Source organism: Nerophis lumbriciformis, linkage group LG24, assembly GCF_033978685.3.
Source record: "Nerophis lumbriciformis linkage group LG24, RoL_Nlum_v2.1, whole genome shotgun sequence".
Lineage (NCBI taxonomy): Eukaryota > Metazoa > Chordata > Actinopteri > Syngnathiformes > Syngnathidae > Nerophis > Nerophis lumbriciformis.
Window position 1 is genome coordinate 5,928,375 of NC_084571.2, and position 27,998 is coordinate 5,956,372.

Here is a 27,998-nt window from a genome sequence, read left to right on the forward strand (position 1 = left end):
TATTTCCGCATGTGAAAATGTTTTTGATGACTTTCTTGTCGGATAAAATCGACCTAGCGTTCACATTGAGGAGGCATCGCATATTTATCCGATTTATTTCCGCATGTGAAAATGTTTTTGATGACGTTCTTGTCGAATAACATGGACCTAGCGTACACACTGAGGACGCATCGCATATATATTCGATTTATTTCCGCATATGAAAACATTTTTCATGACATTTTTGTCGGATAATATCGACCTAGCATTCACATTGAGGACGCATCGCATATACAGTATATCCGATTTATTTACGCATATTAATTTTTTTTTAATGACGTTCTTGTTGGATAATATGAACATAGCGTTCACATTGAGGATGCATCGCATATACTATATACAATTTATTTCTGCATATGAAAAATGTTTTGATGACATTCTTGTCGGATAATATCAACCTAGCGTTCATACTGAGGACGCATCGCATATATACTGTATACGATTTATTTCCGTATATGAAAACATTTTTGATGACGTTCTTATCGGATAATATCGACCTAGCGTTCACATTGAGAACGCATCGTATATATATCCGATTTATTTCCGCATATGAAACATTTTTTGATGACGTTTTTGTCGGATAATATTGACGTAGCGTTCACATTGAGGACGCATCGCATATCTATCTTATTTATTTACGCATATACATTTTTTTGGGATGACATTCTTTTCGGATAATATCGACCTAGCGTTCATACTGAGGACGCATCGCATATATATCCGATTTATTTCCGCATGTGAAAATGTTTTTGATGACGTTCTTGTCGGATAATATCGACCTAGCGTACACACTGAGGACGCATCGCATATATATTCGATTTATTTACGCATATGAAACATTTTTTGATGACATTTTTGTCGGATAATATCGACCTAGCGTTCACATTGAGGACGCATCGCATATATATCCGATTTATTTCCGCATATGAAATTTTTTTTAATGACATTCTTGTTGGATAATATGAACATAGCGTTCACATTGAGGATGCATCGCAATTATATCCGATTTATTTCCGCATACGACATTTTTTTTATTACGTTCTTGTCGGATAATATCGACCTAGCGTTCACACTGAGGACGCATTGCATATACTATATACAATTTATTTCTGCATATGAAAAATGTTTTGATGACATTCTTGTCGGATAATATCAACCTAGCGTTCATACTGAGGACGCATCGCATATATACTGTATACGATTTATTTCCGTATATGAAAACATTTTTGATGACGTTCTTGTCGGATAATATCGACCTAGCGTTCACATTGAGAACGCATCGCATATATATCCGATTTATTTCCGCTTATGAAACATTTTTTGATGACGTTTTTGTTGGATAATATCGACCTAGCGTTCACATTGAGGACGCATCGCATATCTATCTTATTTATTTACGCATATACATTTTTTTGGAATGACATTCTTGTCGGATAATATCGACCTAGCGTTCATACTGATGACGCATCGCATATATATACGATTTATTTCCGCATGTGAAAATGTTTTTGATGACTTTCTTGTCGGATAAAATCGACCTAGCGTTCACATTGAGGAGGCATCGCATATTTATCCGATTTATTTCCGCATGTGAAAATGTTTTTGATGACGTTCTTGTCGAATAACATGGACCTAGCGTACACACTGAGGACGCATCGCATATATATTCGATTTATTTCCGCATATGAAAACATTTTTCATGACATTTTTGTCGGATAATATCGACCTAGCATTCACATTGAGGACGCATCGCATATACAGTATATCCGATTTATTTCCGCATATTAATTTTTTTTTAATGACGTTCTTGTTGGATAATATGAACATAGCGTTCACATTGAGGATGCATTGCATATACTATATACAATTTATTTCTGCATATGAAAAATGTTTTGATGACATTCTTGTCGGATAATATCAACCTAGCGTTCATACTGAGGATGCATCGCATATATACTGTATACGATTTATTTCCGTATATGAAAACATTTTTGATGACGTTCTTGTCGGATAATATCGACCTAGCGTTCACATTGAGAACGCATCGCATATATATCCGATTTATTTCCGCATATGAAACATTTTTTGATGACGTTTTTGTCGGATAATATTGACGTAGCGTTCACATTGAGGACGCATCGCATATCTATCTTATTTATTTACGCATATACATTTTTTTGGAATGACATTCTTGTCGGATAATATCGACCTAGCGTTCATACTGATGACGCATCGCATATATATACGATTTATTTCCGCATGTGAAAATGTTTTTGATGACTTTCTTGTCGGATAAAATCGACCTAGCGTTCACATTGAGGAGGCATCGCATATTTATCCGATTTATTTCCGCATGTGAAAATGTTTTTGATGACGTTCTTGTCGAATAACATGGACCTAGCGTACACACTGAGGACGCATCGCATATATATTCGATTTATTTCCGCATATGAAAACATTTTTCATGACATTTTTGTCGGATAATATCGACCTAGCATTCACATTGAGGACGCATCGCATATACAGTATATCCGATTTATTTCCGCATATTAAATTTTTTTTAATGACGTTCTTGTTGGATAATATGAACATAGCGTTCACATTGAGGATGCATCGCATATACTATATACAATTTATTTCTGCATATGAAAAATGTTTTGATGACATTCTTGTCGGATAATATCAACCTAGCGTTCATACTGAGGACGCATCGCATATATACTGTATACGATTTATTTCCGTATATGAAAACATTTTTGATGACGTTCTTGTCGGATAATATCGACCTAGCGTTCACATTGAGAACGCATCGTATATATATCCGATTTATTTCCGCATATGAAACATTTTTTGATGACGTTTTTGTTGGATAATATCGACCTAGCGTTCACATTGAGGACGCATCGCATATCTATCTTATTTATTTACGCATATACATTTTTTTGGAATGACATTCTTGTCGGATAATATCGACCTAGCGTTCATACTGATGACGCATCGCATATATATACGATTTATTTCCGCATGTGAAAATGTTTTTGATGACTTTCTTGTCGGATAAAATCGACCTAGCGTTCACATTGAGGAGGCATCGCATATTTATCCGATTTATTTCCGCATGTGAAAATGTTTTTGATGACGTTCTTGTCGAATAACATGGACCTAGCGTACACACTGAGGACGCATCGCATATATATTCGATTTATTTCCGCATATGAAAACATTTTTCATGACATTTTTGTCGGATAATATCGACCTAGCATTCACATTGAGGACGCATCGCATATACAGTATATCCGATTTATTTCCGCATATTAATTTTTTTTTAATGACGTTCTTGTTGGATAATATGAACATAGCGTTCACATTGAGGATGCATCGCATATACTATATACAATTTATTTCTGCATATGAAAAATGTTTTGATGACATTCTTGTCGGATAATATCAACCTAGCGTTCATACTGAGGACGCATCGCATATATACTGTATACGATTTATTTCCGTATATGAAAACATTTTTGATGACGTTCTTGTCGGATAATATCGACCTAGCGTTCACATTGAGAACGCATCGCATATATATCCGATTTATTTCCGCATATGAAACATTTTTTGATGACGTTTTTGTTGGATAATATCGACCTAGCGTTCACATTGAGGACGCATCGCATATCTATCTTATTTATTTACGCATATACATTTTTTTGGAATGACATTCTTGTCGGATAATATCGACCTAGCGTTCATACTGATGACGCATCGCATATATATACGATTTATTTCCGCATGTGAAAATGTTTTTGATGACTTTCTTGTCGGATAAAATCGACCTAGCGTTCACATTGAGGAGGCATCGCATATTTATCCGATTTATTTCCGCATGTGAAAATGTTTTTGATGACGTTCTTGTCGAATAACATGGACCTAGCGTACACACTGAGGACGCATCGCATATATATTCGATTTATTTCCGCATATGAAAACATTTTTCATGACATTTTTGTCGGATAATATCGACCTAGCATTCACATTGAGGACGCATCGCATATACAGTATATCCGATTTATTTCCGCATATTAATTTTTTTTTAATGACGTTCTTGTTGGATAATATGAACATAGCGTTCATACTGAGGACGCATCGCATATATACTGTATACAATTTATTTCTGCATATGAAAAATGTTTTGATGACATTCTTGTCGGATAATATCAACCTAGCGTTCATACTGAGGACGCATCGCATATATACTGTATACGATTTATTTCCGTATATGAAAACATTTTTGATGACGTTCTTGTCGGATAATATCGACCTAGCGTTCACATTGAGAACGCATCGTATATATATCCGATTTATTTCCGCATATGAAACATTTTTTGATGACGTTTTTGTCGGATAATATCGACGTAGCGTTCACATTGAGGACGCATCGCATATCTATCTTATTTATTTACGCATATACATTTTTTTGGGATGACATTCTTTTCGGATAATATCGACCCAGCGTTCACATTGAAGACAAATCACATATATCCAATTTATTTCCGCATATGAAAACATTTTTGATTACGTTCTTGTCGGATAATATCGACCTAGCGTTTACATTGAGGACGAATCGCATATCTATCCGATTTATTTACGCATATGAAAAATTCGGAATTGCAGTGTTCACACTTACATGAAAAACCCTGATACAGGTTGCATATGGGTTAAAAAAAATCGGAATTCACCTACAGTGTGAACAAGGCCTAAATATGTGTGTGTTACTTTCTTAGCCCAATGCGGGCCCCGAGTCAAAAAGTTACTCATTATTTTAAATGGATTAAATATAAAAATCGCAAACCGAAACGCAATTTTGTAGAGAAAAATCGCAATTAGGTTTTTCAGCAGTGTTCAAACGGTTTATTTATTGCTTTCTTTGGCAGTTTGGCTGCGCGACAACATCGCTCACACGCAATCCCAGAGGGAATTCCCATTTATTGGGAAAGATAATCGTCTTCTCCTGGCCTCCGTGCCAGCGTGACATTATTATAGGCAGGAAGTTGTTGTGTGGATAACACGACGTGAGTCACCACGCCGTCAGAGTGTGTGTTTTGGAAGGTGACAACTCACCCGACTGGATATCACGTAGAAAAAAAAATACCTAATACTACTTTGTATAAATCAACGCTGGTTAATGACAGGAAAACAAATCCTTAGTAGTGTTTTGCTACAAATTAAAAGCACACAGGAAATAGAAAGTCATACAAGGAAAGACAATAAAAATGTAACACCAAGTCAAATTCCTGGTGTTAAGCAGCTGCTTCTGATAAAAATAAATATTTTTTTCTTATTTGTACTTTTCTGTTCAGGGCTTTCGCTTGTCATTTTTACAGTGTGCCATTATGTATATATGTTGATTGCCGAGAAACTGCATTCAATGGCGCTCTATCCGTACTGGTCTGAAGAAATATTTGGAAGATGAAAGTGCACTTATCTGATCTAATCATCGCCATCTTTAATTTCATCTTTAATAAATACATGTTAAAAGTGGAGAGGTCCGTACCGTTGAGGTGAGATCCGGACCCCGCGTCCTTCCAGCTGACTCCACATTGATTATAAAGTCCTGTCGCCCGTCGCTGAACTGCTTTACAAAAAAAAAATAAAAAAAAATAAACTTTTCAAATACTTTTTACCAAGACACACACATGTCGCTCCTCTTTCAGAGGTCCATGGCATCATAGGAGTCCTCTACAAATCCAATGTCGGGAGAAAACAAGAAACAATCCGCTGCTGTCCCCACACTGCGTGTGCGTGCGTGCCTTTAAAAAGAGTGTAATTAGCCGCGGAAAGCAGCGCGAATGAAATGCAAAGTGACAGATATTCCCTCTCTTCGGTGCTTTTTTCCCCAAAGACGGCCAGCCGTGAAAACATTCCAGAGTTGAAGAATGTGCAGTGAAGAGGCGAACAAGTTGGACAAAATGTTGCGAGCTCAACTCCGCCTGGAACGCGCAAAAGTCACCCCCGGACATCAAGCTAGATTCGACCGGGCACACCGCGTCCTAAGGTTACTTTCAAAATAAAGGCACGGTGGAAGAAGTGAGGAGTGTTTCATGTTTGCTCTTCTTGGTTCCTTTTTTTTTTCGTTTGTTTACGTTAGTTAAAGTTTCTGGAAGCCTGTTTCCGCCACTAAAAATTAAAACATACCCCTATGGTAAGTCATAATTATGAGATAAAAAGTCGAAATTACAGTATGAGATACAAATTCAAAATTATGTGATAAAAAGTCATAATTATGTCATAATCGTAACTTTTTACTCATCATCAATCAATCAATCAATCTTTATTTATATAGCCCTAAATCACAAGTGTCTCAAAGGGCTGCACAAGCCACAACGACATCCTCGGTACAAAGCCCACATACGGGCAAGGAAAAACTCACCCCAGTGGGACGTCGATGTGAATGACTATGAGAAACCTTGGAGAGGACCGCATATGTGGGTAACCCCCCCCCTCTAGGGGAGACCGAAAGCAATGGATGTCGAGTGGGTCTGACATAATATTGTGAGAGTCCAGTCCATAGTGGATCCAACATAATAGTAAGAGTCCAGTCCATAGTGGGGCCAGCAGGACACCATCCCGAGCGGGGACGGGTCAGCAGCGCAGAGATGTTCCCTGCCGATGCACAGGCGAGCGGTCCACCCCGGGTCCCGACTCTGGACAGCCAGCACTTCATCCATGGCCACCGGACCTGTGCACCCCCGCCCCTCAAGGAAAAGGGGAGCAGAGGAGAAAAGAAAAGAAACGGCAGATCAACTGGTCTAACAGGGGGGCTATTTAAAGGCTAGAGTATGCAAATGAGTTTTAAGATGGGACTTAAATGCTTCTACTGAGGTAGCATCTCTAATTGTTACCGGGAGGGCATTCCATAGTACTGGAGCCCGAATAGAAAACGCTCTATAGCCCGCAGACTTTTTTTGGGCTCTGGGAATCACTAATAAGCCGTACTCATAATTTTTACTTTGTATTACTTTTTTTATCTCATTGTTATGGCTTTTTATCCTATGATTTCAACTTTCTTATCTCAAAATTATGACTTTTTATGTTTTGATCATGACGTTTTACTTTTTGTGTCATAATTTCGATTTTTTATTTTTTTACCTCAAATTTTTTATTTTTTTTTAGCTCATAATTGTGACTTTTTTATCTTATAATTTCTACTTTTTTTCCTCAAAATTACGACTTTTTATACTATAATTATGACCTTTTTTAATCTTAGAATGTTTACTTTTTATTTCATAATTACTTTTTTATCTCATCATTATGGCTTTTTTTGTAATAATTTCAACTTTCTTATCTCAAAATTATGACTTTTTGTCTTATAAACATGACTTTTTATCTCGTAATTTCGATTTTTTTTTCCCCACTCATAATTGCGATTTTTAATCTCATATTTAGGACCTTTTTTTAAATCTCAGAATTATGACTTTATAATCTCAGAATTATGACTTTATTTCATAATTTTGACTTTTTTATTTAAAAATTATGATTTTTTTTTTAATCTCATAATTATTTTTTCCCCCTCATAATTTCGACTTAATGTCATGATTATGACTTTATATCTCATAATTACGACTTTGTATAATTTGTACTCTATATTTCATAATTATTACTTCTTATCTCACAAATTCGAATTCCTTATCTCATAAATTATGATCTTAATCTCATAATTATGATTTACCATTGGGGTATTTTTTTTAGGGACGGAAACGGGCTTCCATAAAACTTGGCTTAGGTATTTTAAATACTCAAGCAAGCACTTCCGGTGTGAAGCATTGCCAACTTTACGCAGCTAACGACTCTGGTCTTTAACTCGCAATTAGACGACGTTTCCCCCCTCAAGATGTTACTTGTTTCTAAAAAGAAGACAGGGACCAAATTCAACAAGTTACACATGTGAGTGCAGATGCATTTAAAAAGCTTTTTCCAAGCACATGGTTGTAATAGCAAGCAGTTGTTGTGTTCCAAATGAGCTAAAACATGTCTTTTCTTTTCGCCAGCTTGCTAGCTTGAACAACAACACCTGAACTACCATTAACCTTTTATTGCCACTCCGCCCACATTTCACCTGAAAACAATTATTAGAAATAACAGCATGGAGGCGTTGGCCTTCATCCAGGTACGTTTTTTATGAGTTGGTGGTAACCCAGCTAATGATTATAAACAAGCTGTAGTGTGGCTACATACTGTGTTTAAGTTTGTACTTCTTTGCTACAACCTGGCAACCAACTTCTATGTATTTGCCTATCACTTAATTTAATATTCAAGTGATATGAAAGTATATATTTCAGAATGTCATGTTAAAGTAGTAAGATATTGTTCAGGTGTTCCCAAAGTGCGGCCTGCGAGCCATTTGCGGTCCGTAGCTAATTTTTTAATGGCCTGTGGCACATTCTAAAAATACTATTTCAAATTTAAAATTGGAATAAACAAGCAAATAGGTTAAAATTTAATGATAAAAAGTAGAGATGTCCTATAATATCGGCCTGCCGATATTATCGGCCTGCCGATATTATCGGCTGATAAATGCGTTAATATGTAATATTGGAAATTATCGGTATTGTTTTTTTTATTATCGGTATTGTTTTTTTGTTTTTGTTTGTTTTTTTAATTAAATCAACATAAAAAACACAAGATACACTTGCAATTAGTGCACCAACCCAAAAAACCTTCCTCCCCCATTATATATCAATATATATCAATACAGTCTGCAAGGGATACAGTCCATAAGCACACATGATTGTGCGTGCTGCTGGTCCACTAATAGTACTAACTTTTAACAGTTAATTTTGCTAATTTTCATTAATTACTAGTTTCTATGTAACTGTTTATATATTGTTTTACTTTCTTTTTTATTCAATAAAATGTTTTGAATTTATTTATCTTATTTTATTTCATTATTATTTTTTAAAAGTACCTTATCTTCACCATACCTGGTTGTCCAAATTAGGCATAATAAAGTGTTAATTTCACGACTGTATATATCGGTTGATATCGGTATCGGTTGATATCGGTATCGGTAATTAAAGAGTTGGACAATATCGGATATTGGCAAAAAGCCATTATCAGATGTTTTTTTCTTTAAAACATCCATCCATCCATCCATTTTCTACCGCTTATTCCCTTTGGGGTGGCGGGGGGCGCTGGAGCCTATCTCAGCTACAATCGGGCGGAAGGCGGGGTACACCCTGGACAAGTCGCCACCTCATCGCAGGGCCAACACAGATAGACAGACAACATTCACACTCACATCCACACACTAGGGCCAATTTAGTGTTACCAATCAACTTTAAAACAATCGTTGCAAAAAAAAAAAGAGACTCAAAATCAATGTTATGTATTATTGACCTATTCAAGGCTCCAATTACTTCACATCAAATATTCCAGTTTGAAATTATTACTGCATATTTTGTTTGCCATATAAAAAAAACAAAATTTTCTTTGAGAAAAAGGGCATAAAAACAAATAAAAACTTATAATAAATGGATAGATCTCAAGTTGATCTAGAAACATAACTGTTGAAAGTTTTTTTTAAAAGTTACTTATTTTTAACACCTTTATGAGCGGGGGCCCAAGAATTGTTGTGGATTTTTTAATTTTTTTTAAAAACTGTCACTCCTTAAAAAGTATTGAATCAAAACCAATGTTATGAATTATTGACCTATTCAAGGCTCTAATTACTTCACATCAAATATTCCAGTTTGAAATTATTATTGAATATTTTGTTTGCCATATAAAAACAACTACTTTTTCTTTGAAAAAAAGTGCATAAAGAACTAATAAAAACTTATAATAAATGGATAAATGTCAAGTTGATCTAGAAACATAACTGTTGAAAGTTTTAAAAAAAGTGACTTATTTTTAACACCTTTATGAGCGGGGGCCCAAGAATTGTTGTGGATTTTTACATTTTTTTGCAAAAACTGTCACTCCTTAAAAAGTATTGAATCAAAACCAATGTTATGAATTATTGACCTATTCAAGGCTCTAATTATTTCACATCAAATATTCCAGTTTGAAATTATTATTGAATATTTTGTTTGCCATATAAATACAACTGCATTTTCTTTGAGAAAAAGTGCATAAAGAACTAATAAAAACTTATAATAAATGGATAGATCTCAAGTTGATCTAGAAAGTTAAGTGTTGAAAGTTAAAAAAAAAAAAAAAAAAAGTACGACTTATGACTAACACAAAGCAATTACTTCACATCAAATATTCCAGTTTGAAATTATTATTGCATACTTTGTTTGCCATATGAAAAACAAAATTTTCTTTGAGAAAAAGTGCATAAAAAACAAATAAAAAATTATAAAAACTTATAATAAATGGATGGATCTCAAGTTTATCTAGAAAAGTGTTGAAAGTAAAAAAGAAAAAAAAAAGCATACTATTTTTAACACCTTTATGAGTAAAGGCTCAAGAATTGTAGTGGATTTTATTTTTTTTTTTTTTTAAACTGTCACTTCCTAAAAAAATTATAATGAATCAAAATAAATGTTATGTATAATTGATCTATTCAAGGCTCCAATTACTTCACATCAAATATTCCAGTTTGAAATTAATATTGAATATTTTGTGTTTGCCATATAAAAAATACCAACATTTTCTTTGAGAAAAAGTGCATAAAAACAAATAAAAAATAATGAAAACGTATGATAAATGGATAGATGTCAATTTGATCTAGAAACTTAAGTGTTGAAAGTAAAAAACAAAAAAAGTATGACTTATTTTTAACACCTTTATGAGCGGGGGCCCAAGAATTTTAGTGGATTTTTTTAATTTTTTTTTTCAAAAACTGTCACTCCTTAAAAATATTAATTAATCAAAATCAGTGTTATGAATTATTGACCTATTCAAGGCTGCAATTACTTTACATCGAATATTCCAGTTTGAAATTATTTTTGCATATTTTGTTTGCCATATAAAAAAACACAATTTTCTTTGAGAAAAAGTGCATAAAAACAAATAAAAAATTATGAAAATTTACAATAAATGGATGGATCTCAAGTTGATCTAAAAACTTAAGTGTTGAAAGTAAAAAAAAAAAAAGTATGACTTATTTTTAACACTGTCATGATCGGGGCTCAATAATTTTAGTTGATTTGAAAACTGTCACTTCCTAAAAAATTATTATGAATCAAAATCAATGTTGTTATGAATGATTGACCTATTCAAGGCTCCAATTACTTCCCATCAAATATTCCAGTTTGAAATTATTATTCAATATTTTGTGTTTGCCAGATAAAAAATACCAAAATGTTATTTGAGAAAAAGTGCATAAAAAAACAATAAAAAATAATAAAAACTTATAAGTGGATAGATCTCAAGTTGATCTAGGAACTTAAGTGTTGAAAGTTAAAAAAAAAAAAAAGACAAAGTATGACTTATTTGTAACACCTTTATGAGCGTCTGCCCAAGAATTTGAGTGGATTTAAAAAAAAATTCAAAAACTGTCACTCCTTAAAAAAGATTAATGAATCAAAATCAATGTTATGAATTATTGACCTATTCAAGGCTCAAATTACTTCACATCAAATTTTCCAGTTTGAAATTATTATTGAATTTTTGTGTTTGCCATTAAAGAAATACCAACATTTTATTCGAAAAAAAGTGCATAAAAAAACAAATAGAAAATAATGAAAACTTATAATGAATGGATAGATCTGAAGTTGATCTTGAAACTTAAGTGTTGAAAGTTAAAAAAAAGTTTGACTTATTTTTAACAACTTTATGAGCGGGGGCTCAAAAATTGTAGTAGATTAAAAAAATGTTTTTTCAAAAACTGTCACTTCTTTAAAAAATGATAACGAATCAAAATCAAAGTTATGAATTATTGACCTATTTAAGTCTCCAATTACTTCACATCAAATATTCCACTTAGATTTTTTGGGGGGGGGAGAATATTGCATATTTTGTGTTTTTGCCATAAAAAACTGGGTTTTCTTTGAAAAAAGGGCATCAAACATAAATAAGAAATACTATATATCAATAGATGGAAGTTGATCGAGAGCAGGGGTGTCAAAGTTGGGATAATATTTAAGGCTGCAGCTAACGATTATTTTTCTATCGATTAATCTATAGATTATTTTTTTCGAATAATCGGTTAATCTATAGATTTTTTCAATTAATCTATAGATTATTTTTCCTTTTACCGATTTTTTATTTTTATTTAAAATGAAAATGAAAAAATAAATGTAGGACAGTTTTTTCAAAAGGCATGACTTTTATTTACAAAAAAAAAAAGTATGGCCACTCAGTCAACATTGACAACAACATGACAAAATATTCTGTAACAATGTAAACATTTAAAACTTTTAACATTTAACAAAATTAAAAGTAGCTTATTTGCTTTTTAATGTGCAAATATAAAAGTAAACATCCAGTGCAAATCTTAATATTCTGCAATAGTATAAGCATTTCAAATGTAAAAGTATTGCTTATTTTGCTTTAAAATGTGCAAAAATAAAGATAAACATCCAATACAAAAAAGTGCAAAACGAAATATTCTGTAACAGTGTAAACATTTCAACAAAAGTAAAAGTATTGCTTATTTTGCTTAATAACACAACAATGATAGTATGATTAAAGTGAAAGTTAATTGTTCGTTTGTACATAGTATATGTAACTGTTAATGTTGTAAAAGGTATTTGCACAACTAATTAACGTTAGCGTTAAAGAGGAGCGCGTCTTTGTAAACACTGAACAGGCACGCCAAACGCGCCTCTAAGAGCGAAACAGTGTTTTAGTTTATGAATTTACAACGCAGATATAAATGACACATTCATGTTTTTGTGTAATGATGACAACGTATACTCACGCGGACGATTGACTAGTTGATGGTGATGGCAAGAACGCTGTCGGGTGTTTTCTTTTCAAATGTTCGTTCATAGCCGTTGTGCTGCTATGATAGGCCATTTCCGCTCGACACAGTGTGCATACAACAACTGTCAAGTGTTTTGCTTTTTTTGCTGTGCTTATCCCGCACTTGAAGGGATGTACCAATGCTGAATGTGGCTTCTGGATTTCACTCAAAAGACCAGACCGTAGTTACTTTTTCCTTTTATTTTCCTTTAGTTTGCAACAGTTTTTCCAACGAAGAAACAGCTTCTTTTTTCTTCTTTAGTCTTTTTAACAGTCTTTAGCAGTGTTAGTAGACTTTAGTAGACTTTAGTAGACTTTAGTTTCTTTAGCTGTCATTAGCTGTCTTTAGTAGCTTTAGTAGCCTTTAGTAGCCTTTAGCTTCATTAGTAGGTGAAAAACCTTTAAGGACAAAACACCACAAGATCAACATGCTGTAAAAAATCAATCAATTATCAATCCCATAATTTACAATTATTAATTAGGCTATCAAACTCTTAACCATTAAACAAGTGCAAGAAAATGGATACATCTTTTCCCTTTAAGTTAAAACAGATTTTAAATAAATTGTGTCAACATAAATGCACCAAGATCCATATAAAATACATTTAAACCCAGAAACACAATAGATCAATGCAGCAGAAAACCCAATATGCAAATACATAAATACCTAACCAATTAACCACCTATTTTAGATACATATTTAAAATCCATATTCAATATAAATATATTATTAATTTAGCAGTGAAACACTCAATCTTAAACGCTGTCTACTGGTAGAAAAATGCCCCTTTTTCTATGCCCTCACCAGCAGCCAATGATCCAACACAGTTAAATCCAACACTTTAAGTTGAGCGACTTCACCCTCCTGATGAAGCTAACTGCTCCAACATTTATCAAACTAAGCAAAGAATATCAACACTTCCTTACTAAACAACAGTTACACAAAACACCGTGTGTATTTAACCTCCAGACTAAGCACGCTACATGCACACAACTCCCCCACACCCCCCATCTCACCAGCGCAACAGGTGCGCCACACCCACAAAGAGAAATAAAGTGCGATCTTACCGGCTGTCTGTTCAGCTTTTGGTTTTGGTACACTTTCGGCACAACTCTGGGTTATCTGTAATGAACTAAACCTTTTTCCACTCTGCGCTGGCGTCTTTTGTACTTCTTGATTTGACACAGCTGTCTAATTACGCACCAGCAGATGAGACGGGAGCGCGCCGCGTTATACCTGTGCGTGAACGTAAACTGATCGGCTCTGATCATATAAGCCGACTGGCCGAAATAATGCCGAATTATATACATTTCCTGGGGTTGCCTGGGTGAATAGGGATGCGGATGTGCTCTAAGATAAAATATAATTTTATTAAGTGGGGTTTGGCTGGTTGCTAAGCAGCCACGGTTGCGAGCTCGCGCGTCAGCTGACTAGACAGCTGTTCGCCGCTACAACATTATTAGGCCGTTTATTGAAATACTCCCACACTTTTGACGACTTTTGGCGTGCTTTTTTCCCCTCGTTCGCACCGCTCGCATCGTCTGCTTTGCGCTCCGCCATGACGGTAGTGTGACGTAAATATGCGACGCGTCGACGCACAAAAACGGCGTCGACGTATTTATGTAACCGATGACGTCGACTACGTCAACGCATCGTTTCAGCCTTAATGATATTTAATTAGTATTAGTACCGGCCCGCAGGCCACAGCCGCCTGCTGCTGTTTTGCACGCACCAATACTCCATCAGTGTTGGCGCTAGGAATTCTCAAAATGGGGTCCCAGGGACCCCATCAAGTCATAAAAATGGGGTCCCACAGTACATTTTTGCGGTCCCGCTTTTTTGTAAGCGTTTTGAAAACAAATGATAAATGTATGCATTATCCTGTTATATCTCACATTCTATATTGTGTTTTAGAAAAAGGTTGTCATAAACGTTACTTGATTCATTAAAGAAATAATACAAAAGAAAACCAATTTTTATGCATATGTAAATTTATTCAGTTATAAACATTAATTCACTTTCTTCTTTCCTTCATGGATGTAAACTTTATCGCTGCTGGTATTTTTTTGTATATTTTTATTGTAATATTTTCAGAATGTGTTTGTTCTATTTTTGGCCAAAGTAAGACAAGTAAAACAATCTGAAGTTTTTTTATTTTTTAGTTTTAATGCCATGATTTGAATAGTCCGGCCCGCGTGTGCACAGATTTTCCTCCATGCGGCCCCTGAGCTAAAATGAGTTTGACACCCCTGATCTAGAGATTTAAGAGTTGAATAATAATTTAAAAAAAATAAATACTGTATTACTAATTTTTAACCTTTTCATGACTGAGACCCTCTGGGTCCCCAGAATCAAACTTGAGGGGAGCCCTAAAGGTTGAAAAAAATATAATGCATTGGTTTTAAAAATGAAAAATATCAAAATGCCCCCCGCATGCTTCAAGTTTTCAGTGTGCGGCCCTTGGACACCCCTGATATAGTTGTAGCATTTAAGAAATGTATGTTCAAGATGTAACACGCTGAAGTCAAACTGATAACTCTCTGTCTTTTCTTTTTTTTCCCCCCTCCGTGACTTACATTTTCTGAATACAATACCACATATAATCCTCGACTTCCCCAAAGTTGCCCAGGTTTTAACGCGGAACGTAAAACACTCAACAGCCGGCTCCAACTTCAAGCCAGACAGCCGCCAGTCACAATTAAACGACTGTCGGTTTTTGGGGAATGTAACGCCGACGGGAATACAAATGCGTTCCAGGAAGAAGATTTACATTCTGCAGCAGAGTCCACCATTCTGATTCATGTTTGGTATTCGTCATTGTAGTGGAGCCACAGGCGGCGTGACAGAAGCATTGATCTCCATCCAGAGCTTCTTAAAATTGCATCATCTCCACCTTGGAATATTTACTCAAGTCAGTGGAGAAGATCTGGCTGGAGCATGCTATTTTTGTGGTTTTTGTCAGCTTTGATGCACACACAAACCTGGAAAAGTCACAGAATGTAATCAGATAGGTCTTTAGAGCAGGGGGCCTCAAACTCGCAGCCCGGGGCCCATATTTACTGACCCTCAACTTAACTTCATAGCTTAGTAGCGCACTCACTATTCACTATAGCCACAACTTCTTGAGCTATGTATAGTGGAATGAAAGAAATGGAATGAACCCTCTTGTCAGTCATCCACTGTCTTCGTCTCTGTGGGTGGAGGCGGTGCCTCGATCATACACACATACAAGTTGACGCTTGTCACGTAAATGTAAGACAAAGTACCGGTAGTGGAAATGATAAAACACAATCACTTATTCCTTATCCCATTTCGGACCTTTCCTGAACCTAAAAATCAGTCCACAACGTTTTGAGCTTTGTATAGTGCAGAGCTGGGCAAATATTTTGACTCGGGGGGGCCACATTGAGAGAAAAAATGTGTCTGGGGGGGCCAATGTGTATGTGCGTATAAATTATATTAAAACATTTAGCTGTAAAAATCTGCTGTACAGTATGTGTTTGGGTCCCTTTTTTTCCAGGGGCGGTATAGCTCGTTTGGTAGAGCGGCCGTGCCAGCAACTTGAGGGTTGCAGGTTCGATCCCCGCTTCCGCCATCCTAGTCACTGCCGTTGTGTCCTTGGGCAAGACACTTTACCCACCTGCTCCCAGTGCCACCCACACTGGTTTAAAAATGTAAATTAGATATTGGGTTTCACAATGTAAAGCGCTTTGGGTCACTTGAGAAAAGCACTATATAAAAAAGAAAGAGAGAGAGAGAGGAACACCAACACCAAAAGTCACAATGTCCGAGAGAATTCTAAAAAACAGACTACCTCAAAAAGACGGGATGGAATTTTACAGTTTTTTACTGAAAGGGACACCCAAAATGTACATTAAAATAAAGAAAGTGGGATTCACAATAACAACTATGAACAATAAAATGCTGAATATTAACAACATATGAACATCGCTCCTCTTTTACTTCTCAGACCAGCTCCTCAATAGACATCTTTTATAATCAAGCAAAACACAACAAAAATGTACCAAGCAAAAGCAAAATATAAATGCAAAGGGTAATAAAGACCTACGATATGATGGATTATCACTTTAATGCAGAAACATTTGTTGTAAAAATTTGCTTCTGCATCTGTACCTGACACATGCGTTTCGGGCTGGCAGCTCTGAAAACAAACCCCGCCCACTCTGCTTTGTTCCTGTCTGAGCTGCTGTGACGTAGATCAGGGGTGTCAAACTCAAATACAGAGTGGGCCAAAATTTAAAACTTAACAAAGCCACGGGTCAAGGTTGAACAAATTAACCTTTAACGTACTTTACAAGCTATCGTCATGTTCGCTTTTCATCCATTCTAACATCGTTCAGACCCAGTCACAAGATATGTGCGGCTTCTGTACGCGCACACGAGTGAAAGCAACGCATACTTCATCAACAGCGATACAGGTTACACTGAGGGTGCCAGTATAAAAAACTTTAACACTGTTAGAAATATACGCCAGCCTGTGAATCCACACCAAACAAGAATGACGAACACATTTCGGGAGAACATCCGCACCGTAACACAACATAAACACAACAGAACAAATACCCAGAATCCTTTGCAGCACTAACTCTTCCGGGACACTACAAAATACACCCCCGCTACCACCAAACCTCCCCCCCACACACAGACACCTTGTAGCGTCCTGGAAGAGTTAGTGCTGCAAAGGGTTCTGGTTTGGTGTGGATTCACAGTGTGGCGTATATTTCTAACAGTGTTAAAGTTTTTTATTCGGCTACCCTCAGTGTAACCTGTATCGCTGTTGATGAAGTATGCGTTGCATTGTAATGTGTGTGCGTGCAGAAGCCGCACATGTTATGTGACTGGGACAGCCCTCGTTTGGCTGGCTGGCTGGCTGGCTGGCTGGCGTTTGGAAGACTCCCGGGAGGATCGGCGGGCCAGCTTTAGTGTTAATTTGATATCGCCTCAAGGGCCAAGTGAAATTACACGGCGGGGCCCGCGAGCCAGAGTTTGACACCCATGACGTAGATGTCTGTAATAACGCGTGTAACACTCAAAAGCACAGATTTCAACCATTGCAATACTTCCTATAGTTCAAGACTTACGGTAAGTTAAAAACAACATTGCACATCATAATGGTGGCTACCGTTTTGATGGTAAAGGTCTAGAAAATTATGCAGAATGTCCGGCGGGCAGGATTGAAAATCTTAATGGGCCGCATGTGGCCCGCGGGCCGTATTTTGCTCAGGTCTGGTATAGCGGAATGAAAGAAATGGAGTGAACCCTCTTGTCTGTTTCCAGCTGCGTAATCCGATAGTTAGCAACAAAGATAGATCTGAAGTTGATCTAGAGATTTAAGCCTATTATGAGTAGGGGCCTTTTGGATCCCTGAGATTTTTATTCCGAATTTTTCAAACTGTCATTGTTCAAAAAAATAATTAAATGCAATGTTGTTATGAATTACCGTATTGGCCAATACCAGTCGCCAATTACTTCACATCAAATCTTCCAAACACTATTATGTTGGGGAAAATATTTAATATTTTGTGTTTTTGACATAAAAAACAGGGTTTTGTTTGACAAAAAGGGCCTAAAACATTTTTTGTAAATGTCAACGGACAGATCGGAAGTTAGTCTACAGTATTTTAGCGTTGAAAGTAATGAATTGGTTTGTATCTGACATATTTTTAACATTTACATGACCTTTTGGGTCCTAGGGACCTTTAACGTTCACCAAAATTGAGGGGAGCACTAATGATTACAATAAATATTGTATTGGTTTTGAAAATGAAAATGATCAAAAAGGCCCTTGCATGCTTTCATTTTTCAGTCGGCGGCCCTCAGTGGAAACAGAGCCCTAAATTGTGTTGTGGGCCGCACTTTGACACCGCTAAGGTCTATGGCAGGAGCGTCCAAAGTGCGGCACGCAGGCCATTTGCAGATGTATTTTTAAAGGTAAAGTGGAACAAAAGAGCAAAAGAGAAAATATTGATATATTGACACTAACAACACAATACTGTTATTTTGACAGTTTTTTGCTTGAAAACTGGCATTGTTCCAAAAACAAAAAAAAACTTATAATTGATGGATAGATCTGAAGTTGATCTAGAGGTTTAAGCGTGGAAAGTAAAAAGAATATATATACAGTATATATGATTTATATTTAACACTTTTATGAGTAGGGGCCTTTTGGATGCCCAAGATTTTTAGTCAGATTTGTTTTTAAACTGTCATTGTTCGAAAAACAATATTGAACTAAAAGCAATATTGTTATGAATTATTTATCTATTTAAGGCTGCAGTTACTTCACATCAAATATTCCACTTTGAATACTTTGTAGGGGAAAATATTGCATATTTTCAATGAATCAATCAATCAATCAAAGTTTACTTACGGTATATAACCCTAAATCATGAGTGTCTCAAAGGGCTGCACAAGCCACAACGACATCCTCGGCTCAGATCCCACATCAGGGCAAGAAAAAACTCAACCCAATGGGATGACAATGTCACCTTGGAGGGGATCGCAGATGTGGGGACCCCCCTGGGTGACCGGTGCAATGGACTTTGAGTGGATCTAGCATAATATAGCATAATATTGTGAGAGTCCAGTCCATAGTGTATCTAACATAATAGTGTGAGAGTCCAGTCCATAGTGGGCCAGCAGGAGATCATCTTGAGTGGAGACAGGTCAGCAGCGCAGAGACGTCCCCAACTGATGCACAGATGAGTGGTCCACCCTGGGTCCCGACTTTGGACAGCTAGCGCTCATCTGTGGTCACCGAATCTGTGCCCCCCCTATCCACGAAGGAGAGGGGGGCAGAGCAGAAAAGAGACGGCAGATCAACTGGTCTAAAAGGGGGGTCTATTTAAAGGCTAGAGTATACAAATGAGTTTTAAGATGGGACTTAAATGCTTCTACTGAGGTAGCATCTCTAACTGTTACCGGGAGGGCATTCCAGAGTACTGGAGCCCGAATAGAACACACTCTATAGCCCGCAGACTTTTTCTGGGCTCTGGGAATCACTAATAAGCCGGAGTTCTTTGAACGCAGATTTCTTGCCGGGACATATGGTACAATACAATCAGCAAGATAGGATGGAGCTAGACCGTGTAGTATTTTATACGTAAGTAGTAAAACCTTAAAGTCACATCTTAAGTGCACAGGAAGCCAGTGCAGGTGAGCCAGTATAGGCGTAATATGATCAAACTTTCTTGTTCTTGTCAAAAGTCTAGCAGCCACGTTTTGTACTAACTAATCTTTTAATGCTAGACATAGGGAGACCCGAAAATAATACGTTACAGTAATCGAGACGAGACGTAACATAATTTTGTGTTTGTGCCATAAAAAATAGTTTTCTTTGATAAAAAGGGCCTAAAACATAAACAACAAAATTCAACAGATAGATCAGAAGTTGATCTATAGTATTTTAGAATTAAAAGTAAAAAATTGCTTTATATCTGACATGTTTTTAACATTTTAAAAACTCAGACCCTTTTGGGTCCCCGGGATCTTTAACGTTAACCAACATTTAGTGGCGCACTAATGGTTACAATAAATATTGTAGTAGTTTTGAAAATGAAAATGATCAAAACGGCCCCTGCATGCTTTAATTTTTCAGTATGTGGCCCTCAGTGGAAAAAGTTTGGACACCCCTGGTCTATGGTACCATAGTCTTGGATAATTATAGCTGCTAATAAAAGTAAATGTAGTCCCGTGATTAAAACGTTATTCTGGAGTGACTACTTTGTGCGGCCCAGCCTTCCCTCCAGTGGCCCCGAGGTAAATTGAGTGTGAGACCCCAGCTTTAGAGTGAAGGCTTTGTTGTGTCGATGTTCTAAACGTAAAGTCCACCTTGTCTCAACTTGCCCTGCGTGTACTTCCACACATGCGTCCTACACATGTGTGCCCTCTTGTTTGCTGCTGCTCATGTGTGTCTGTTTGTGTAGCGAGCGCAGACGAGGAGAAGATGCGACTCCTCCACTCGGGTCCGGGACACAATGGCAGACGCCCCAGACGGTTCATCGGGTCCTCGGAGCAGATAAGTGATCCGTTCACACACCAGGGGAGGGTTCAGTGCTTTTGACCCGCCAGAACAGTGCGTCCGCTGGGCCTCCCCACCTTGAATGGCCTTGTTGAAAAGCAGGGCCATAAATTGTCGGATGAGCCGAGCGGGGGGGGGATGAGGCGTCCCCCTCCCCGCCTCATCCCACCTCCGCCGGCCCACTCCTCGCTCGCTCACATGCTATCTCTTTCCTCCACTCACCGAGCGGTGGTTTCCATCTCAGCCAGCCTCTTGTCCCACCTGCATGTTTAAAAAGATGAAAGGATAAGCCAAAAGAATGGGCACAAAGGCGGCGAGGCTTGTGTTACAAGGCTGGTCCTCAGAGAGCGCCCATGAAAGACTTCGGGGATGGGAGAAGACACGGACACCGAAAGGGACGGGGGATGATGAAAAGACGTTTGTCAAACCTCTGCGCCGCCGAAACAGGTCATCTGTGTGTGGAGCGGAGGGACCAAAGTGCAGTGGAGGAGCTGTTGCACACTAAAAACTGAAACAAAGGTCACCCAAAATGAGTATCTAAACCAGGAAAATGTAGAAAAATATTTTAGAGCTGGGATTCCAGCTGCTTAAGACCCTAACATACCCAGTAATCAAAGCAAACGTCCACCAGGTCTGTGCGCAAAAGCTCAAATTTTATGAGCGCTCAGACTCTGGTATGTCACACCGAACACTGCTCCGTGTGACCCAATGGGCTCTGAATCTTTGGGCACCACACGATTGAACTCGATTCTTAGGGGTAACTATTCGATTCAGAATCAATTCTCGATTCAAAATCAATACTTTTTTAATAACATTGGATGACAGTTCTATGATTAACTACATTCTTTCATAATATAGATAAGCAGTTCTGATCAATTTCTATATTACTTAAAAGAAAACTGGTTTTGTTTAATAAAATTATACCCAAACATTTAATAAAGTCAAATAAAAAAAAGGCAACAAGAGAAGTATCCAACACTTTCCCTTTTTCTAAAGTAAAGTAAAACAATATGATTTGCCTGAATGTCTGGACAGAACAGATTGGGGGTGGAGGGAAATCGATTTTTGATCGCGATTAATCTGAATTTTTTTTTTTCCTTACGCCCGTCTAAATTATACCACCAAAGTTTACTGTAAAACTAAAATTGTATGAATGAAATGTTTTCCCCTAAAGATGGGATTATGGCTCTTTGAAGGGAGCCAGATGTTCAAAAGACTGGCTCTTTATTATGCTTACTTTTTTTTTACTGTTTTTTTTTCTATCAAGGAAACAATCAATATTAACAGTTTCTAGGGGTGTCATTAAAAAAAAGAAGGATTTTCAAATTAATTGGTTTCTTATTTGTAACCATTTTTAATTAAGAAAAAATTTTTTTATTTTTTATTTTTTGGGGGAAACGGACTGTGACTTATTTTCTACTCCCGTCGGGTTGCACGCACGTGCAGAGTGGGCAATCGCAGATGCAAAATTGTGCATAAAAAACGAACAGCTCACAACCAGGAATCGGTTCTCATCGTTTACTTAAAAGAGCCTTTCAAAAGACTGGATTTGTTCGCGAAAGCCACATCTCTATTTTACACGACTCACCTCTGAGACAATTCCCAAAACAGTTGACGGGCTTCCTCGAACCAGCTGCAACGTTATGGATGAGGTACTAGTTGACCCGAGTTCTGAACTGGATCACTCTTCCGTGCACGGCTGTGGCCATATCTGTGTAGCACGCCTGGCTGAGCCCTGAAGAAGATCTTTATGACTGTTGACTATGACCCTGTTGGCTTCTTGATAGACTGGACATTAATTCAATAATTTTACTCACTCAACATCACTTGCATTCCCTTGAGAAAGGGGGTCCCTACATCTGCGGCCCCTTCTTAGAGTCTTTTTTTTTTCCCCAGCTGGGGTCTGTTGAGTTTTTCCTTGGGGTTTAGACCAGAGGATGTCTTTGTGAGTTTAAGCCCTTTGAGACACTTGTGATAAATACATTTTGATTAATTGATTGATGATTGTGCTCGGAGCAGCCCCGTAGCCAGTACTGCTCCCCTACCTCATCACTTGTGGCCATCTCTTTAGTTCACTGCTTTGCAAAACGAGCAGGTTTGAGCAGCTCCACTTTCTTGTTGTCAGTTCGGGGCGCCGTGACAAAAAAATGTAAACGCTGAGGGATTGTGGGAAATGCAGTGTTGCACAGAAATTTCAAAGGAAACTACAACACGGTAGCACTCGTGACTATGGAAGCACTGATGACTGCGGACGTTCCGCACGGAGTATGCTGCGTCCACAGTATGCTGGAGTCTGTGGGTACCTTAAGTCTGAACCATCAAAGTCAAAGCTCTGACAGATGTAACCTAAGCACAGGTGATCTGGATACAATCAAATAAGTATTTTTATTGAGTTACACCACGCTGATTGAAATGATAATGAAAGAAATTGACTAAGACCACAGACCAGTCGTTTTTTAACAATGAACTCACACAGACAAACTCCCAGTTCAACCAAGTCCAAGGCGCTGAAGATTGGAAGCCTTTAAAAACGCTAATGACACCTGACAAATAGTCAAATTTGATCGTCCCCTCAATTTGCGCTCCGCTAGAGCCTAAAGGTTGGTACGACTATGTACACAAAAGTTTTCTAAATCTAACAAAAACTTTTCATCTGTTACAGACCTCACACATAAAGATAGATCAGGCATTGAGCAGTTTTGATCTTTATGTGTGTGGTGTGCTACGGTACGGTAATATCAACACAACACACCACACACAAAACAACTCTGTCCCCCATCACCAAGCCAGAATCTAGTCCTCAATGCCTGGTGTGAACAAACGTGATAGAACTAAATCTAAGAAGAACAACCACAGTAACCATCACAGCAAGGACCAGAAAAACAGGCATTATAGAAGAGGACAAACAAGGGAAGGGAATGGTGATGGTCATGGGACTAGTTTTACATTTGTAAAAGAAAAATCCTGAACTAAAACAAAAAAATGGGAAAAATCATGGAGACATTGTGAACACAGAATTTATAATCTACTGAACGAAGTGGAGCTGAGTATATTCCTAACAAAGTAGATCATTTTTTTAAATGTTTTTTTATTTTCTTGATTAGCTACTTTCCGCACCGCGTCAAAATTCATGAAGCGATGACCCGAAAGGCGTCACTTGTGTTCCCCACAGACATGGACTGTTTTAGTCATAAATAATTACCATTGCCGGCTCGACCCCTTTTGGAGCCAACTGTTGCGACAATTTCCCTCTTAACACACCTCAGACTACAAGACAGTGTCATGCAGTAAGACATAAGATAATCGATGTCTCTGATGGAAAGGGGGAGCATCTGGACCAAAGCAGTTTGTCTTTAAAGGGGACTTATGTAAAATCTACTTTTCTGACCTATCGATACCTGTTTTTGTGTATTTGGGGTATGCATAAGTCCTGAAAATTAAATCAAACCATGGAAGCATTGGGGAGTATTTATAAAACAGTCTTGCCTTCCTCCAAATGATCTGTTTGGAATTTAGCTCCTTCTTTTTCTCTATCCTTTTCTTGTGGGGCAGACTGGCTCTTACATGCACATGCATCTTCCACTGTTAGCATTTCTAATACAAATTAGCGTATATTTCTTTTTTTTTCTTTTTTTGTGTCCTGTCCAGCTTCTCAGGCAAATCATATAGTTGATGTAGATGCCCATGTCGGCTGTTCAGATTTACTTTACAAAAGAGAAGTGTAGGATACTTCTCTTGTTGCCTTATTTGTATTTGACTTTATTAAATGTATTTATATTATCATTTAGTGCAGCCGGGCCGGAGCAGGAGGGGATAGAAAGAGAAAAAAAAAGAAGACAGAGGGGGAAATTGTGGGGACAAGAGGGGGATTAGACAGAGAGACAAAAACAACAACAGCAAACAACAACAACAACAACAATAGAGCAACATCAGCAAATATGACATGTACAAATATGATGGTAAAAGTAATAGCAAATAAGCAGTTAGCGAAAAATAAAAAATAATACAGAAATGACAATGAGCATTATTACACTACAAATGGATCAATACAAATACCAATAGAAATATCGCTATTGATAATGAACAATACCAATAATTTACCTTTATTATCAACAATTAGCGTATATTTCTAACTTAATCTGTCATTAGACTCCATATGTAAGCGCTAAAAACTACAACATAGCTGACGGGGAGAAGACTTTGTTGAAAATGGTGCATCCTGAATAGAAGGTCAGAAAGCGGCTTGAAAACGGTCTGCTGAACATAATCTATTCAAAATTTTGACTGAAGAACCACCGTTAAATTTTATGCAAGGAAGTGTTTTACATGTCGAAAAAAATCCTAATATCACCCCTTTAAGTGTGTACCCTGCATTTTTTAGGGAATTTTGTTTACAATCATTATGAAAGACAAAATGACAAAATATTGTTTTTTTTGCAGTCTAACATGTAAAAATTGGCTTGTCCTAGGTGGCTATCAATGCAGCTAATGGGAGCAATCAATTTCACCTCTAAATCACTTTAAAAATGCATTCAAAAACCGCCAACAATACTTCATTTTCGTTCTGTAACCTGTATAATAACCAAGCTGTAGCGACATTGTTATTGTAAGAGCGAACACTGAGGAACTCTTTTTTTCATCGGAGTAAGACATCGGCATGCTTCGATATTAGCCGTTAAAGCTGACTAAGGCAAGAGATAAGCTATCTTCTGCGTAAGCTACCGAATCAAGTTTGAGTTTGTAATGCACAACACAATGCGATAGGACACCAATCTGTACTGACTGAAAAACATGAACAATCATATTACAGTATCTGTAAAGTATTAGTTTTGTTTGTACACAGCTAGCTCGACAGCGTATGTGGTGGTAATAACACGCATGACGTTCAGTGTGTATCATGACCATTATTATAGTGACTCCCTTCGTGGACAGTTGTGCGTTTAGTACAGCTGCTTGGGGATGTTTTTTGCGGTTTATTTTTGTTAAACATTTGTGTAAAATGGAATCCATCCTGTTTGGGTCCCACATCAACCTTAAGAAAGTCAATGACTTCACTATAAAAGTGGGTGACATTGTTATCATCAGGAAGGATGAGGTCACCTACCTAGGTTCCATTCTAGAGGCTAATCTTTCCTGTGATAAAATGGCAACCAAGGTAATCAAAAAGGTCAACCAACGAACAAGATTTCTCTATAGAATCTCCTCTCTGGTCAACAAAAGCACCATGAAGATTCTGGCGGGAACTCTCGTTCAACCCTTTTTCGATTACGCATGCACCTCCTGGTACCCTAGCACCTCCAAAACCCTCAAATCTAGACTCCAAACATCCCAGAACAAGCTAGTCAGATTACTTCTAGACCTCCACCCCAGATCCCACCTCACTCCTACCCACTCCTCCAAAGTGGGCTGGCTCAGGGTGGAGGACAGAGTAAAACAAATTGCACTGAGCCTAGTCTATAAAATCCGCTACACCTCCCTGATACCGAAGTACATGTCAAACTACCTCCTTGACGTAAATGACCGCCATAACCACAACAAAAGGGGGAGCTCTACTAACCACGTTAAACCCAGATTCCGATCTAACAAAGGCCTTAACTCATTCTTTTTCTATGCCACATCAATGTGGAATGCGCTCCCAACAGGTATAAAAGAAAGGGCATCTCTATCCTCCTTCAAAACCGCAATAAAAGTACACTTCCAGGCAACTTCAACCCTAAACTAACACCCTCCCCGGATTGTTGTTAATAATCAAATGTAAACAATCAAATGCAGATATTTTTCTTATGCCTTCTGATCTCTCTCTCTCTATGTCCACTGCTTGCTGTACATATCCTACCAAGTCAGACCTACACTGTTTCAATATCCATTTCTCTGTTCTCAATTGTTGATGACTGATGATAACAACCAAACCTAACCCCCCAGACCCCCCTCCACACCCCGAATTGTAAATAATGTAAATAATTCAATGTATACACCCTGATGATTATCTTGTGTGATGACTGTATTATGATGATAGTATAAATGATAGTATATATCTGTATCATGAATCAATTTAAGTGGACCCCGACTTAAACAAGTTGAAAAACTTATTCGGGTGTTACCATTTAGTGGTCAATTGTATGGAATATGTACTTCACTGTGCAACCTACTAATAAAAGTCTCAATCAATCAATCAATCAAAACACTCCATTTATGTGGAAAAGCTTGGCTCCAAGTTCCACATTTACAGCGTCAAAGTCTCCCTGACCTCTCTCTCTCTCCGCATCCGTCTGCTCCAACGTTTCACTCTCTCTTTGTGCTGGCTTCTTTAAGCAGTAGTTCATCCTCCGTATACTCAGGTTAAAAAAGATAAGGTTGTGAATCCTCATTTGTCCAAAAGTAGTCTTCTTTGTTGTTTGTTACCAAGTCTGCCATGGTTATAAAACACACTCGCGTTTGTTTCCGGAATAAGACACACATTTGTTGCCGGAAGTCGGAAGTGCGCTGCTATGGAAACGGAAAGAAATGCTCTGAGGAAATCTGTTCAGGCAATGCTTAAAATGACTAAAATACGGTAAATATTGTACATATTACATATTGTTATGAAGGTGTCTGTTACTACATTATATATAGACTTGCAGTGTGTATATAAAACATTGATGGAGGGTTTTAAAGTTGTTTTAGAGAGCTTAGAAGGCTTATTAGCCGCATCTTCCAAGCGTTTTTTTTATCATCTTTAAAAACCTAAAGAAAAAAACGTGTACTTGTCTCTCGTAATGATTGTGAACAATATGCAAAATAAAAAACAAAAAAGGTGAAGTTCCCCTTTAAGTCGACCACGGCAGGTCCAATCTTAGAACCTCTATGAACTATTCAATTTCTGACGTGTTATTTGAGTGTTTTAGCCTTTTTGATGTGGAAAAAGTTGCAAATGAGTTCTGTTTGAGGTTCAACCGTATATGTAAGACACTTTTAACGATGCTCAGTAGCAACACTAAAATTAGATATGAGCGATTCCTGTGTGGGATC

At 37.3% G+C, this 27,998-nt stretch overlaps 2 protein-coding genes across 2 annotated transcripts in view; one reads left to right on the top strand and one right to left on the bottom strand.

Annotated features, from left to right (window-relative positions):
• The window catches only part of ntf4 (neurotrophin 4), a 45,673-nt gene extending 39,570 nt beyond the window's left edge, over positions 1 to 6,103 (bottom strand). The window contains exons 1-2 of the mRNA XM_061981408.1: positions 5,733 to 6,103; positions 5,591 to 5,668 (exon numbers count right to left, since the gene is read on the bottom strand). The gene's annotated coding sequence lies outside the window, so the exon portion shown is untranslated. The remainder of the gene's footprint in view (positions 1 to 5,590; positions 5,669 to 5,732) is intronic.
• Positions 6,104 to 7,858: 1,755 nt separating this feature from the next.
• Positions 7,859 to 27,998, top strand: part of slc1a9 (solute carrier family 1 member 9) — an 85,947-nt gene continuing 65,807 nt past the window's right edge. The window contains exons 1-2 of the mRNA XM_061981406.1: positions 7,859 to 7,980; positions 8,085 to 8,203. The gene's annotated coding sequence lies outside the window, so the exon portion shown is untranslated. The remainder of the gene's footprint in view (positions 7,981 to 8,084; positions 8,204 to 27,998) is intronic.